The sequence below is a fragment of the Trachypithecus francoisi genome, unplaced genomic scaffold, assembly GCF_009764315.1.
Source record: "Trachypithecus francoisi isolate TF-2019V2 unplaced genomic scaffold, Tfra_2.0 Lachesis_group10, whole genome shotgun sequence".
NCBI lineage: Eukaryota > Metazoa > Chordata > Mammalia > Primates > Cercopithecidae > Trachypithecus > Trachypithecus francoisi.
In genome coordinates, this window is record NW_022681455.1 from 14,706,549 (window position 1) to 14,722,535 (window position 15,987).

Here is a 15,987-nt window from a genome sequence, read left to right on the forward strand (position 1 = left end):
ACATTTTTCATGCAAAATAAATTTTTTTTAGAAACAAAGAAATTAGCAACAGTGGCAATGTTTTACATTTTTAGAAATCTCTAATGTCTGGCTTAATAGAAGACAGCTGGATTCTCATATCTGTTTCTGCACGCAAACTTTATAATATGTTGTTTTGGTGGAATTAGATGAAGTAAATCTGGCCTTATACAGTCACATAGATGTATCGCTGTGAAAAGGAGAAGTATTTTAATAGCCTTTTCATGTAATTACATATTTTTTTTGATGCTACACCAAAACTTGACCATGGTAGTTTCTTAAAACTTATAAAATGTGGAATCTGAAACCATCACAAATGACTTTTCTTTTTACGTTCTACTACATTAAATTTCACTGGTCTATCTTACATTTTAAATGGATCATTTACTGATGTGTGATTTTGTAACATCATGCATTGGCCATTTGAAGAAAAGAAATAATTCACTGAAATTCTAAAATCTTCCAAATATTGGCACATTTTGTTACATACTATCAAGAAATCACATTTGCAAATATTACAACCAATCTCATCATGAGTCTTTATGTAGTGGGAAATAGTCAAGTTCAAGGTGGAGAATACAAGTTTTCCAAAATTCTAATTTTCACTTGAAAGTCTAAATTTTATCCTTGGCTATAAATAGTCAATGGTTTTGCTTGAAGTAACAGTACCATTACATTCATTTTGGAGAACATAGCAGCCAAACACTCAAGTCGAAATAACCGAAATAACTAGTTTGTCTGCCAGTTGTTCTTTCAAGTAAAAATAGTGTTCCAGGAACAAAAGTGAGTAGTTTAACTCAAAATTGAGTCTTTGCGGCTGGGTGTGGTGGCGCACATCTATAGTCCCAGATATTCTGTAGGCTAAGGTAAGAGGATCACTTAAGGCCACAAGTTCGGGGCGGCAGTAAGCTATGATTGGGCCACTGCACTCCAGCCTGGGCAACAAAGTGAGACCTCATCTCTAACAGATAAGCAAACACACACACACACACACACACCGAGTGAGTGTTATCCTTGAAACAATCATTGTATACTGGTACACAGCAGAATGTTTATTTATATTTCCCATTTGATTACACAGAATATGACAAAGAGTAAAGTGTTGAGATTTTATAAGGTTAATCATTTTTACTGCTTTATCAAGGTCATTTATAGGCAACCCTGGCTTTTCACTTCCCTGGAGTGTAGTGAAGTATACAATGACCACTCACACAGCCTGGGGCCACTGTCTGGACTCATCCTAAGATGCCAGCATTTTACCCCCCATTGCTTTTGCATCAACAGTGCAAATGTCAACAACATACTGGGAAAAAAGCAAGTAACATCTTAATAATAGTGTTATGAAAATAGTTTAACTTCATGGACTCATTGAAAGTGCACCACAGAGACTCCTGGTGGGGGTATAATCATTGTTATAAACTCTCATATATATGTGTGTGTGTATATATATATTTTTTAATTCTAACGCTTGTTATACTGAGGAAGCAGGATTTCATACACTATTTACTCATTTTGCTTATAAAGACCTGATCGGAGAACATAGTCCTCTAATTAAATGTTCTGATTTAATGAGCATGAACCATTCAATATTTTCTAAACGTCACTAATTCACAAGTTTTTTCAGAGTACAGTCATTTTCTAAACTTAAATATTTAAAAGGACTTTTTATCTATCTGAAAACAAGTATATCTTACCACAAATAGAAGAAATCTATTAATATCTCTAAAGTAAATATATAACTATTTAAATCTTTAAAAACATTTTCATCAGCTAGTCACAGTGGCTCATGCCTCTAATCCCAGCACTTTGGGAGGCCGAGGTGAGAAGACTGCTTGAGGCCAGAAGTTCAAGATCAGCCTGGGCAAAAAGACCTGGGTAAATAAGACCCTGTCTCCACACAAAAAAATTATTTAGCCAGGCATGGTGGTGGTGCCTGCAGTCCCAGCAACTCGGGAGGCTGAGATGGAAGGATCGTTTGAGTGCAGGAGTTCAAGGCTACAGTGATTTATGATCATGCTGCTGCACTCCAGCCTGGGAAAGTGAGACCCTGTCTCAAAAAACAAACAAAACAAAAACAAAACTTTCCATCAAGTGTACTACCTAAAATCGTTTCAGGGACCACCATTGACTGCCCCCTTTTGGAAAGCCTACCACAATCTCTCCCTACCTTGAACACCTTCACTTGGCCTCATTCTACTGTATGCAGATTTGCTTCCACGTACCTTTTAGGTTCCTATATCTACAGGTTGCAAGTCACTCCCTTTGGGGATAATTAGAAAAAAGGAAACTGGGGATTGAGAAAAAGTAAAGAGAGGTAAAGAAGATGGCAGCAAAGAAAGAGAGGTGTGGGCTTGAAGCTCTGAGAGAGATAAAGGGAAAGGAGGAGAAGGAAGCTAGAGCCCTGAACCGCTCTCTGGAGCAAGGGAGGTGGGTGGGTGGAGAAGGGCTAGTAAAATATTCTTCAGTGTGATGAGCATTGGACTCTAGCATCAGAACAAAAACTGCCTACCCAACTGGGTTAAATAAAGCTCACCACATAATTTTTCCATTTGAAATATCCAAGTACTTTTGTATCTATGGACTAAGGCAGGATTCAGGACATGTCTAAGTTATAAATCAGAAAAGCATTGAACATTTGGATGAAAGGCGCAAGTGAATACACACACACATTCACACACAGCCTCTTGGTGTGCATATTTCGCTCAATGAATCAAAACAAATTTGAAAGCATCTTGAGATTATGGGAAAGGAGATCACGAAAAGTCTCCATTGAGCAAGAAAGCATAAATGGAAATTAATAGTGTAATGCTCATTGTAACTCATTCAAGTTGTAAAAATGCCTTTCATATTCTTATTTCTGCTGTTATTTTTATTGTTTCATGCTAGCAGGTTTTTTTAAGTATCTGTGAGGGTTTTTATTGGCTCACTGGTTACCTTGGTTCTTAAAAACGACCTTTGCCATAAGGCAGTGATTGCAAAGTTCAGTGGAACACATGAGGAGTCACAGATGGGAAAGGATCTGAGCTCTTCATCCTTCCTTCTGTGAGAACTTCTCTGCTTTAACCTACTTTGCATGTTAGTCCTCTGCCTAAGATTCCATCTGAAGAAAGGACTCTGGTGCTATAAAAGACCATTTATTGGCCCAGCCTGGTGGCTCATGCCTGTGATCCCAGCACTTTGGGAGGCCGAGGTGGATGGATTGCCTGAGCTCAGGAGTTCGCGACCAGCTTGGGCAACACGGTGAAACCCCGTCCCTACTAAAATATAAAAAATTAGTCAGGTATGGCAGCATGCACGTATAGTCCCAGCTACTCAGGAGGCTGAGGCAGGAGAATTGCTTGAACCTGAGAGGGGAGATTACAGTGAGCCAAGATCACGCCACTATACTCCAGCCTGGGCGACAGAGCGAGACTCCATCTCAAAAAAAAGAACATTTATTTAAGTAAGAAAGCTACTGTCATAAGGTCTAAAGTCCCTCCTAAAGTTGAAAATTTATCCTTCCAATTTTCTTAAAAAAAATTAATAAATACTGCATGCCAAAATGATACACAGAATCATAAATAGGCACATTATAAAAGAGGACACCCAAATGGCCAACAGGCATATGAAAATGTGTTTGGCCCTTGGTCATCATGTGAGCTCATCAAAAGCACAAGATTTCATTGCATCTTCCTGGGATGGTTAAGTTAAAATGATAACAATTCCAAATTTTTAGCCGGAAAATAGGAAAAGATGGAACTTCCATTGAATGCTGGCAGATGTGTAAATGAGTATAAACCATTGACAAATTGGCAGTATCTACTAAAGCTGAAAATAAACATAGCCTTTAGCCTAGCATTTATATTCCTGGGTATATAGTCAGTGTATGGACACCCAAAGACATTCAAGAATGGTCATAGTAGCATGATTCTTAATAGGCAAAAACTGGAAAGGAAACAAATGCCATCAACAATTTGACAGACAAATGGTAGCATATTCATACAATGGAACACTATACAGCAATGTAAAGGAACAAACTATTGCTAAATGTAATACCATGAATAAAAAGAAGCTAAACACAAAAGAATATATTGTATGATTCCAATTATATAAAGGTCAAAAATAGGCAAAACTGATCTAGAGCAGTAGGAGTTAGGAAGAGTTATCTTTGTGGGGGAAGTAGGGGGAAGGTACCCTGGTGGGGGGCTTTTGGTATATTGGCAGGCTTCTGTTTCTTGATCTGGGAGTAGTCTCCCAATTTGTTTTCTTTGTGAAAATTCATCAAGATGTACACACGTGTGTGTACACTTTTATCTATTGGATGTATTTCAGTAAGAAATTTACTTAAGAAAAACAAAACTATGTAATCTAAATGTTTTAATTATGTAGAATTTTAGGATCCTTTAGTGTTTTATTATGCCCAGGTATTATCACCCTCTTTTTTTTTTTTTTTTTAGTTTTAATTTCTAGACACTGAACAGATTAAAAATATGCTATTTTCCAAGAAGTCTCATTTTAATGGATTGCTACTCTAAAAGTGGAAGGGTGCACTCCCCTCGTTCTTATACCCCTGCCCCCAAAATATGAATTAATAAATCGATTCAATACATGAGCTTTGAGCACCTACATCAGCCAAGCACTGTGCTTGCCTCTGGAATGCACAGGCAAAAAAGGCAGGCATAGTTTGTGCCTGGGAAACTGTGCCATCTAACAAGGGAAATCCGAGATAAAAGCAGTTGTCAGCTAGTGCTAAACGCCACTACGAGCAAAGATCAAGATGTAAGGGTGGCCCACCACAAACGGGTATTTCTTCTCAAGTCCCTGGGACCACATTTCTTCCCACTATTTTTCAAGACCAGCTGCACTTGGACGGAGCACCATAGAGCATGATGACTTGTGGTTGTTCTGTTTCCTGTTAACTTGTCACTCCAAATAGAGTGTAGGGAGTTGGTCTAATTCTATAGCTCCTGCTGGACTTAATTCTGGGCAGAATTAGGTCCTTTAAGACACACAATAAAAGGGGAAGGAGGAAGTGGGTAGAACATCCATAAGGAGAGAATTCATATTCTCAGATGCTAGCAGAGGCAGGAAACATCTCTGCTGAAGGAAGTCGGAGGGTAGCAGCCCGAGGAGGGTGGGAGGGAGTGGTCTTCTAGAACTCAGGTCTCTAGGCACTCAGAACTTGTAGAAGAGAGACTCTAGAACCACCTAGTTGGCTGAATTCAAGCAAGAAAAAAAAATTACCCTGACTTAACTGTTCTACTATGGAAACCAGGATATGTGTGGGGATAGAAGAGGATCACTCCAAAAACGTATCTACAGCTTTAGAAACTTCCTTGACGACTCATTCTGCTGTAGTTAATGTCTTGACATCCCCCACCAAGAAGATTCAAGAGAGATGGCACAGGGCTCACTCAATGTAAGAAACACGTAAGGAACATGCACAATGCCAGGATTCCCAGCAGCAAAACACTAACGGCTCAGGCTCCAGGAGAGATAAAAATAGGGGTGTGAGAAGAAGGAGAGAGAGAGACAGAGACAGAGAAAGAGAGAGAAATTTTTTGCTACAGCCAGAAGGCATCGAGATGCTGAGAAATAAAGGGAAGGTGGTGAGAGGCCAAAAATGATGCTGCCTTCATTTCTTAAATTACCAAAAAAATGAGTCTAATTACAGTTCTCCATCTGGTAACCTAACCAGAATATTCTATAACTTGCAAGGTCCTTGTCACTCTGGGATTATTATGGTTATTATTATTATTGCTTATTACATTTCGATATTCAAATACCTAAATTATGCAACTCATTCCTTTATCTGCCACATTCTAAATACATGCTTTCCAGAATACCATCTCATATTGTCACAATTTACCAACTAATTATAGAATATCCTAGGTCTAACTATCTCTTTACCATGATCTTCAAAGCAATTAAATAAAAGACAAAACTCTAGGCCTTTGATTTTTGTTTTCTCCCTACATAATAAGTGTCAAATAAATGTAAGTTCCTTCAGAGATTCTCAAAGTTGTGGTCCTGCTCTCGCATTGATTGTCTTTCACCAGTGGGCTGGACGCTGGTCTCCTAATGAACATTACCACGCCACTGTGGACTGGTTCCTGAGCTGCACATTAACTCCACGTGACAGTTCCGGAGCCTGCAGCCTTGAGACCCCTACTGCATTCCAGGAGTCTGTGCTTCCATCATCTTCCTATGGCAGGATCTGTATTTATAATTCATGTTTTCCTTTGGTTTCCTTTCCAGGCCTCTCTGGGCTGGTGCTTAAACAAAATCTCTACCCACATCAAGCCCATGTTAGTCCTTCCTCAATTAATAATTAATAGTAATGATAATAAGCTTGTGCAAATGCTTAAAGAGTGTTTATCTTTTCGTCTTTCATCTAAAGGTCATTTCTTTCATTGCTGCAAGGGGTACTACTGAGGCACAGATACAACTCGTACATCCCCAGACATCACTGGCTGATGTTTTATATTACAGTTCACCAAAAAAGCCCAGGGTGCCCATGGTGGAAATATGCTGTTTTTGCCATCAGAATACAAATTGTCCTTTGGGTGGAGACAGCATTACATCTTTCTTTGAGGGGGTACACTCCCCACTAACTATCCAAGTCTCATCTCATGTCCTCAGTTGAAGCTGAGACTATCCTCAGCTTACAGAGATGGAAAATACCTCCTAGATTAAGCCAACAAGCCCAGCTGATATCCTTGCTACTCAAGAGATGGTCCTTGGACCAGCAGGCTTTGCCTCACCTGGGAGCTTGTTAGAAATGCAGAATCTTGAGGCCCACCTGAGACCTCCAGAGTCAGGATCTGGCTTTTAATAAAATTCTCAGATGATTCACATGCACATTAAAATTTCAGAGGCATGGGTCAATACCCCCTGCACATAATTGTCCTGGAGATGAGAAATTAGACCAATGAGGACCAAGAGCATCTAATTCCTAGACTTTCACATTAGCAGTCATGAAAGACTATAGATTCTCACAGGGACTGGATTTGAACTTGGAAATGTGTTTTCCCCAGTTGAGGGCAGCCTTCTTGCAAGCAAAAGAGGAGAGCCTGAATAGAAATTAAATCTACACAGGGAAGAGAGAGAGATCGACTAAATCCTCAATTATATTATTCAGCCTCTGTATTCAGTTGTGCCTAAAGCTTCATCTGTAATGAGACAGTTCAGATACCTGAGACCTATAGCTCCTCTTTTTTAATTAAGAAAATATAAACTTGGCTTTCTGTCACTTGCAAGCAAAAGAATCCTAATTGTCAGGGCCCAACTCCCAGAAGAATTTATATCCTGACCATCCACCAGGGCAGGCAATTTCTAACATTCTAAAAGCAGGTCTAAGCCAGTGTTTGAACTTGTTCTTTCAAAACATCTCCTAGGTTATGCTTTTTAAATATGCACCACCTCAGTGGGAGAAACAATCCACAGGCCAAAGGGTACCAAATTGCTTAAAGGTTTCCTTCCTGCTTTTAATATCTTAGATGTGACCCTTGCTTCCCCTTCTTCTCTTAGAGCTGAAAGATTTCATGGAAATGCCAGGCACGCTGCTTTCATTTGGAAATGACAGCCAGCCCAGAGAAGGTTAATGCTCTCATCAAAAATGCCCATCTTCCAAGTTGGTTAAATGGGTCTTTCTGGTTCGCCTGACTGCTTGCTCCTTTCCCATATAGCTCAGCATCTCAATGAAGTGCTCTTGCAATTTAGCTTTGCCCAAGTGCAACGAATGTCCAGGGTTTCCTACGGGTCCCAGGTTTAACTAAACTCAACCAGGAATCTGCCCAGAATGTGCCACAGCAGACAGATTAGCCCGTGGCTATTGGAAGGATAGTCTTCCAGGGGTTGTTTTCTACTTCTGTATGAACAAGAAGAAAGGCACATGACAGTGGCTTCAAGGAGAATTTGTTCCAAAAAATGAAGGTCCCCACTGCTTGCTTCCACTCTTTTGACTTACCAATCTTGCCATTGTTTCTCCAAGAGCAGCCCACAGGCCATGTGTCTCAGAATTACCTGGGGTGGTATAACAACTGTGGGTCCCTTAGCCCCATTACTACCTCTCCCGACTGCCCAAGTCCCAAGTTAATACTTCACTGGAGTTGGAATTAATGTGCTTAATAACGGTCCTTCCTAAATGGAAATTCAATGCCTCTGTCAAGAAAGGAGGATAACACCTTCTCTGAGAGGCAAGTGTTAAAAGTACATGGTTAACAAGAGAGAAAGAAGCTTGCCAGTTGAGAAGAGGGGAGAGTAAACTTGGCTCAACTACACAGATCTCTTGCTTCAGTTAGTTAATGGCGCCAGCCTCTCAGTGAATGAGACACAGAAACAGCCGATTTTATGCAATACTGGGGAGTGACTGTGGAAGTGGGGAAGAAGCAAAAAGTGACTGCAAAAAGAAAAGGGTGGTACTGCAGTAACTCTTGAAGTCAGCTCCTTACCCCATCAACGTTCTCAGAAGAGCTCGGCTCTGAGAAACAGGCTGAGTGGACAGATTGGGAAAATATGCATTTATCTCCCTAAGATCTCAGTGCCAGAGTATTCTACATGAGGTAGGCAGATGTGGCTATGCAGGTATCCCTTAGTGTCCCAATAGCAGCCCAGTGAGAACCAGAGGGATACATTCCCTCATTCTTTAGCAAATCTGAAAAGAAGAATGTATTCATTTTCTATTACGGTTGTAACAAGTTATCACAAAGTTAGTGACTTAAAACAACAGAACTTTATTCTCCAGCAGTTCTTGGAGCTGGAAGTCTGTAAGGAATCTTATGGGGCTAAAATCAACATGTTGATAGGGCTGAATCCTTCTGGAGACTCCAGGGGAACATCCATTCCTGCCTCTTCAAGTTTCCAGTGGCTGCCAGCATTGCTTGGCTTGTGGCCACATCACTGTAATGTCTGCTACCATCATCCAATTGACTTCTCCTCTTCTGTAGTCAAATGTCTCTGTGCCTCCCTATTATAAGGATACTTATAGTTACTTTTAGGGCCCACCCAGATAATCCAGGGTAATGCTCCCCTTTTGGGGTTCTTGGTGTATTCACATCTTCAAAATTCTTTTTGCTATATAGGATAACATTTGCAGGTTCCAAGGGTTCACATGCAAATATCTTTGGGTACCATTACTCAGCCATCCACAACCAGGTTTGGGGGATGGGATGTCTGCTGAATGGACTTGTTGGGGGTGGCGCTAATATAGTATAAGCAATTCTTAGGAAGCTTTTCCAGTCTGCAAGAGCTTGCCCCTCTGCCATCTATGGAAGAGCCCATTCAGGCAGCTGTACTGGCCCCATCTCATCTCATAGTCTAGAATCTTTATAAGGCTCAGAATCAAATGCATGAAGGTGACAGTGTTTGCAGCTTAACTCCTAGGAGTGGAGTCAGGAAGGAATACCCCACCTCCACCCTCACCATTCGTTCATGCTATCCATGTTAAAATTTCGTTTGTTCTGGACACACGTGGCATGGGACGTGGGTTAAAAGGGGAAACGAGGTTGCTAGCCTACTTCACGAATCAGTGAAGAATGCTGCCAAAGTTAAAGCCGTTGACTCAGAGTTTCTCCCACTGCTGCTTGTCTTCTGAAGTGGAGCTTCATTTGACAGCAATTCTAGGAAGGGGTAAAGAAAAAAATCTGCAAGTTTTCAATGGATGCTCAGAGATGGATCTTTCTTTCCATGTGTACGTGCATGAAGGAGATAGCTTAAGACAGTCTGACTTTGTGGTCAGAGTAGGTATTTAATTATGGGGTTTCCAGTATTTTATGTATGCTTGGGAGAAGAATTCTTTGTAAATCAATGACACTAGCCATATGAAAAAAAATACTCATTCTTTCAACTGAATTCCCACAAAGTAAAAGAGTCTAGTCTAAACATATTTTCTGAAGTTCTAACATCATTTTATGACTCTACATCATATTGAAAACTTCAACGGCTATTAGGACAGTTCAGCCCTTACTGCCTCACCACAGGCCAAAATGCGAGATGAAACATTTTAAGAAGTCTCCTAGGCTGCAGTTCCCTAAGTCCCAACATTTTCCATTTCACATGTGGCTCTGGAATGCACTGGTTCCAGTACTTCACCCTAGAGGATCTTTCTGCTAAATATCATAGATAACAGTGAACACTGACGATCTCGTTACTCCTTTCTCTCTTCTGTCTAACCCAGAATCCTCTCCAAGGGATTTTTTTCCCAGCACATTCTCTCCTTCTCCCAAAAAGCTAGACCTTGCTTCACCCTGTCTGCTGTTTCAGATCTTTCTCCCTTAGCAAAAGCTTTTGGGCCTGGGGTATTTATTTGCACAATCAAATAGCCTTATTTGGTTAGTACCAGAATCCCATACTGTAGGATTTCGTGGTCGTTTTTTTTTCTTGGCATCAGCAGCTTTTAGAGTTAAACTATTTGAACAAAGTTAGAATAGGAGAAGCTGAGAGGTGGCATAATCCCTTAGTGGTGCTGACAAAGAAAAAATAGATATTCTTGGTTGAAGAGGAACAATAAATGTTCAGTAAGACTAGCTTCTTGCTAGTCAGATAAACCATCCTGCAATGTATAATTGCCTAGGAAAACAACCTGAGGGGAAATGAATTGGAGAGACCAACTCTACCCCTCCAAACTCCTTGACCTTAACCATGAAATCTCTTCAGAATGGCCCCAGCAGTCCAAAAGGCAAATAGCATGAGCATTTTTCAAATCTATATGTGCATTTTACCTGCCAACAGAGCTGTTAGAATTTAATAGGCTCATACCGATGCTCAAGTATTTTGCAACACCTATTACAAGGGGTGTTTTCAAAACTGACTTTTCCCCAACCCAAAGCAAGGAAAAGCAACCCATAAGAGAAACAGGAAATGAGTTGCACGGGTTTGACTTAAGTGACGTAGGGTGGAAGCTCTGAATTGTTGCTGGCGTCATTTAATGGAATTCAGTCTCCAGAAGTCTGTTGCCCTGCACAAAGAAAGGCCTGTTCAGGCCTCCTCTGGGCACTGTTAAGTCTAAACCTGGATTATGGGGGACACGGATGGAGACACATGCCGTGGTCTCCCAATTTATAGTGACTCCTGGCACCTGGAGGCACCAGCCTTCAACTTCACTCAGAGTGTGATCCTGAAGCCAACAATTAATGTTCACACCAACAAGGGAGTTGAGGCTTAGGAAACTTCAACTACTTGCCCAAAGTAAATGGCAAAGTTGGGATTTGAGCACCAGCTGTCTGCCTCCTTTCCTTCACAAACGTCTAAAGATAAGTTGGACTGCGATCACTGAGGTGCCTGCTGGCTCTGTTTCTCTATGATGCTTACAATTTAAGAAGTGCTGCTTAATTTTGGTTTAGTTCAAGTTTCTCCCTCTAGAATTTTTTTTCTATACCATTTCTGCATTCCAAAATGTGCACTCTCTCCCCACTCTCTGTCTCTCTCTCTGTCTCTCTGTCTGTCTCTCTCTCTCTGTCTCTCTTTCTTTCTCCTCATTGGTGACTCCCCTTAGACCTTAAGTGAAGCATTTATGCAGAAATAAGGCCACCATTCACAGGATGGAATAGAGCGAAGTCCTGGTGACTTTTGCTTTTGCCTTCTTGTCCAATGTCTTTGCATCCGATATCTCTTCTCAACCTCCCAGTGACTCCATGGGGTAGGTCCTATTGTTATCCTCATCTCACAGGTGAAGAAACTGACGATTCCAGACACTGCATGATTAATCAATGGCAGAGGCAGGGTTTGAACCCCATTCTCTGTGACTGGCCACCCTCCTCCTTTCACCTCCACGGCTCTGCCTTTCTGACTCTGAGTAGAGGAGAGTTAGGTGTGCACCCTCCCTGACTTGGCGACCAGATCCTGTCCCAATGCAGTGAGTTTGTTCCCGGCTCCTCCTGGCCAGCTGCTGTGCCACGAGGTGTTCTTTCATTTGGCCGCCCGGCTTCATGGGAAGACCCCAGAGCACACTGGCACCCTTTGTGTGGTGGGTGTGGCAGTTCCGAAACACAGCTATCCCTGTCCAGAGTGACACAACCCTTCTGTGAATTTACAACAGACATCACAAGGCTTTGGTTGCATATACTGGACAGAGAGCCAGGGTATCAGTCAGTCACACCCCCAACAGCCCTGGCCACCTCTGCTACATGCGGTGCTTGTGCTGCCGCAAGAATGCGGAAGGACCAGGTTTCCCTCATCCCACCGTGAATGACCTCCATGACCCAGGCCAGGCAAACTAAGATGCCACACTGGGGTAGCAGGCCCTGCACTTTCCTCTCTAGCTCAAATGAAACCCAGAGCATGTTACCTGGGCCAGGGGCCAGGAGGACTGCACAACCAAGCCTCAAGGTCACAGAGACCTCCAAGGGTCACTTCTGACCTATGTTCAAGTGAAGATCAAGAGATTAGCTGATGTGACTGGGATAAACAGCAGTAGCCAAACGACTTGGGATTTATATTTTATTATAAGCTCATATGACCACTCAAACAACAAATGAATATTTGTAATACATTTTATGCTTATCTTGTGAATAATTCAATTCTACAGTTGTATCTTTTATGATAAAAGCATTATATGTTATCAGGGATCAGCAAATTTTTTCTATAAAGGGCTAGTTAGTTAACACAGGAGATTTTATGGGCTGCACACAGTCTCTGTAGAATATTCTTTGTTTTTCCTTTTTTTAAAAAAAAAAAAGTCCTTTTAAAACATAAAAACCATTCTTAGCTCACAGGCTGTACAAAAACAGGCTGTAACACATTTGGCCTGCAAGCCATAGTTTGCCATTCCCTAAATTCAAATATGGAAAATACATCACAACTTTTGTGATTCTATTTCATGATAGCTTTACTTTTTTAAAAAAATTGTTGCCTCAAAAAATTATGTCCGCGGCTAGGGTTGAGTCCACTCTGGCCAGATCCCATGGAAAAGGGCTCATTGTTCATCTTCAATCTGTCTGTCTCTGTTAAGGCTTTACACTCCACGGAAATATGAAGTGATCGGCAGGGGAAGATTCAGGAAAAAATGCAGCAACACTAAGCTATGAGTTTTCTTACTGCCTTTGGGTGAAGCTTTGGAAATCACTGATCTTTCTGTGTCGGTTTCCCCATCTGTCCAATGGGTATAATAACATGGGCATAGATCCTGGGCAGGAACCAGCAGGTCTCTGGTATTCATGTGGTCATGCACATTTCTCCTCAGAAACTACAGGTTCTGAGACTGCTTTCTATGCTGCAGTTTCTTGGGGAAAGCATTGACTATTTCCTCTGGCAACAGCAGGAAATTATTGAGGAGAAGGTGAGTAATACCAGGTCAGCAAACTTCTTCAGAGTCTGAGGAATGGCATCAGCTCTGCGCCTCCTGCACACATGGAGCTCTGTGCATTGTGCAGTGGCCTGACGTGACCCTGGGTGACCCTTGACTGCAGCAGGCTCCCCTCTGCACTGAGGGAGGGCATTAGAGCCAACCTCATCACTGAGATGGCCAAGTATCCCAGAAGGCCTTGCCCAGCTGCCACGGCTCCTCCAGCCTCCCAGGTGGACGCAAAACAGGTTGCTGCTCAGGAAGGCAGCAACCGCCCCCCTCCGCCCCCCGCAAAGCAGTGGCCTTTAACCTGGGATGCAGCAGATGTAGGTTCAAGTCCCTGCTTCCCCACTCCTCAATGTGTTACCTTGGGAAATACCTCCATTTCTCTAAACCTCATTGGCTAAAATGAGGGCTTTGAACTAAATGATCTCTAAGATGCTTCTGCCTCTAACTTCCTAAATCCCCTCCCCTGCCCAGCAGATGCCCTTGATTCCTATTTCCCAGTGAGAATAAAGGGCAGAAAATGTGACCATGCCCACATTCTCTGCTCCCTAAACCCCTAAACAATCAGCGCCTTCTCTCACAATTCTTTCCCAATTTCATAAAAAGGAAGTGTAATGTAGGTTTTTCTGTGGCTAGGTGCCCACTTCTGCCCTAATTCTATTCTGTCCTACCTCTCTCAGGATCAGAATCCACCCATTACTTTCTCCCGCCCACAACTCCACCCCCTCTCTCTGTCCATACCCTTTCCTAGTGTGGAAACCCAGCCCAGGGGCCTCATCCTAAAACCACCACCACAGCACACCCTCCTTCCCCACTGGCTCTCCCTCAGCTGATGATCAAGAGCCACCTCTAGCAGGTCTGGTGCACCGCTCTGGACAGTTGTGCCCCCAAAGCCCAGGGTCCCTTCCTCCACTGTGAGCAGAGGCCTCTGTGCAGAGCCCTGTCCAGCGTGCTTGTCCCCCCAGCTCACCACATCCATGCAGAGCAACATGACCAGAGGGACCCGGTGTCGGTCATTTCTATCTTTTTTTTTTTTTTTTTTTTTTTTTGAGGTGGAGTCTTGCTCTCTTGCCCAGGCTGGAGTGCAGTGGCCGGATCTCAGCTCACTGCAAGCTCCGCCTCCCGGGTTCACGCCATTCTCCTGCCTCAGCCTCCCAAGTAGCTGGGACTACAGGCGCCCGCCACCTCGTCCGGCTGGTTTTTTGTATTTTTAGTAGAGACGGGGTTTCACTGTGTTCGCCAGGATGGTCTCGATCTCCTGACCTTGTGATCCGCCCGTCTCGGCCTCCCAAAGTGCTGGGATTACAGGCTTGAGCCACCGCGCCCGGCCCATTTCTATCTTGCTCAGACGGTGCTCCACACACAGTAGACTCAATGTCCTGTGTGCCAAAATAAGCACCTGGGAAAGAGGAAGAAACAGTCACCTCTGGGAAGCCACACCCTACTTGGGCTTAAATGTAGGCTCCGAACGCTCCTGCTTGATTCCCAAAGGAACTGGGCTCTTTAGTTTTCATCTATTGCGAATTCTGTTGCCAACCTAAAATGCAGGGCATGATAGAAAGGGAGGCTTAAATTATTTTTTTCTTTTCTGGTCAGTTTCCTCTTTCTCTTCCTTCTTAAAAAAAAAAAAAAGTAATTGGGGGGTACTTGAGAAGCTGGGATTTTAAATCTCCCCAGAGGTCAAACAAATTGCATTTTTGCTACAAAGAGCGAGAGGAGGCGGGGGCGGGGGTGGGGGCAGATGGTAAATTGGCTGCTGGGAGACCCTTTGGTGATGTCTTTCTCGGGATCCCAGCTGGCAAAACTGCTGCAGCGCGAGGGGCAGCCCCTCCGGTGGGTAGATCCAATCGCAAGTAAAGAAACAAGGCGTGCCAGCAGGAGCCTCACCGGCCGGGAAATTATTTCCTAATAAAACTACAAAGGGAAGGACAATAACTGGGCACTGCTGACAAGTATTGTTGTCTTGTATCAAAATCTCTTTATAAACCTGTTTGAAGAACAGAGCTCGGCTTCTCTTTGAAGTCCCAGTTCAAAGCCATCGACTTGCAGGGTTCCCAGCCACAGTAGGGGATGGCAGGGGAAAGAGAAGTCAGAAGGAACTTGGCAAACTCTCTGTGCAAATAAATACCTCGGCACTCTGAGGACAATTTTTTGGTTCGAGTTCCTGTTGAGTTCCTAATTATCAATAACAACTGAGCCCCAGCCTCTGTGCCAGGCACTTCCTGCCGACTATCTTTTGACATTCCCAGAGGCAGGAGCGTGCATCCTTGACAGTGCTTCTCCTGCAGCGTGGGCACTAGGAAGGGAGAGGGAGTGTAGCCCACACCCAGAGCGGGGGGAGTGGCAGTCCTGACTGAGGATAACCCCCATTCCAGAGCTCCCAGCCACGCTGTGTCCCCAAGAGCTTGGTGTGTCTCATCAGTCCATAACCCTGAGTTCTCTGCATCGGATGCCATGCTCTTCACCTCCCCTCCACATCTATCTTCTCTCTTCTTTATCCACTACCTTCGCCCCAGTCCCTTTCTCCAAAACAGGTTCATTTGCTCACGTTCAGTGGTTTTCAAAGTGTGGTCCCTGGCCTGGCAGCAACTGCATCACTTGGGAAGTTGTTGGAAATGCACGTTCTCAGGTCCCACCCTGGACCTAAGAGTCAGAAGCTCTAGAGAGGGTAGGGCGGCCCTGCATCTGTGTTATCAGAAGTC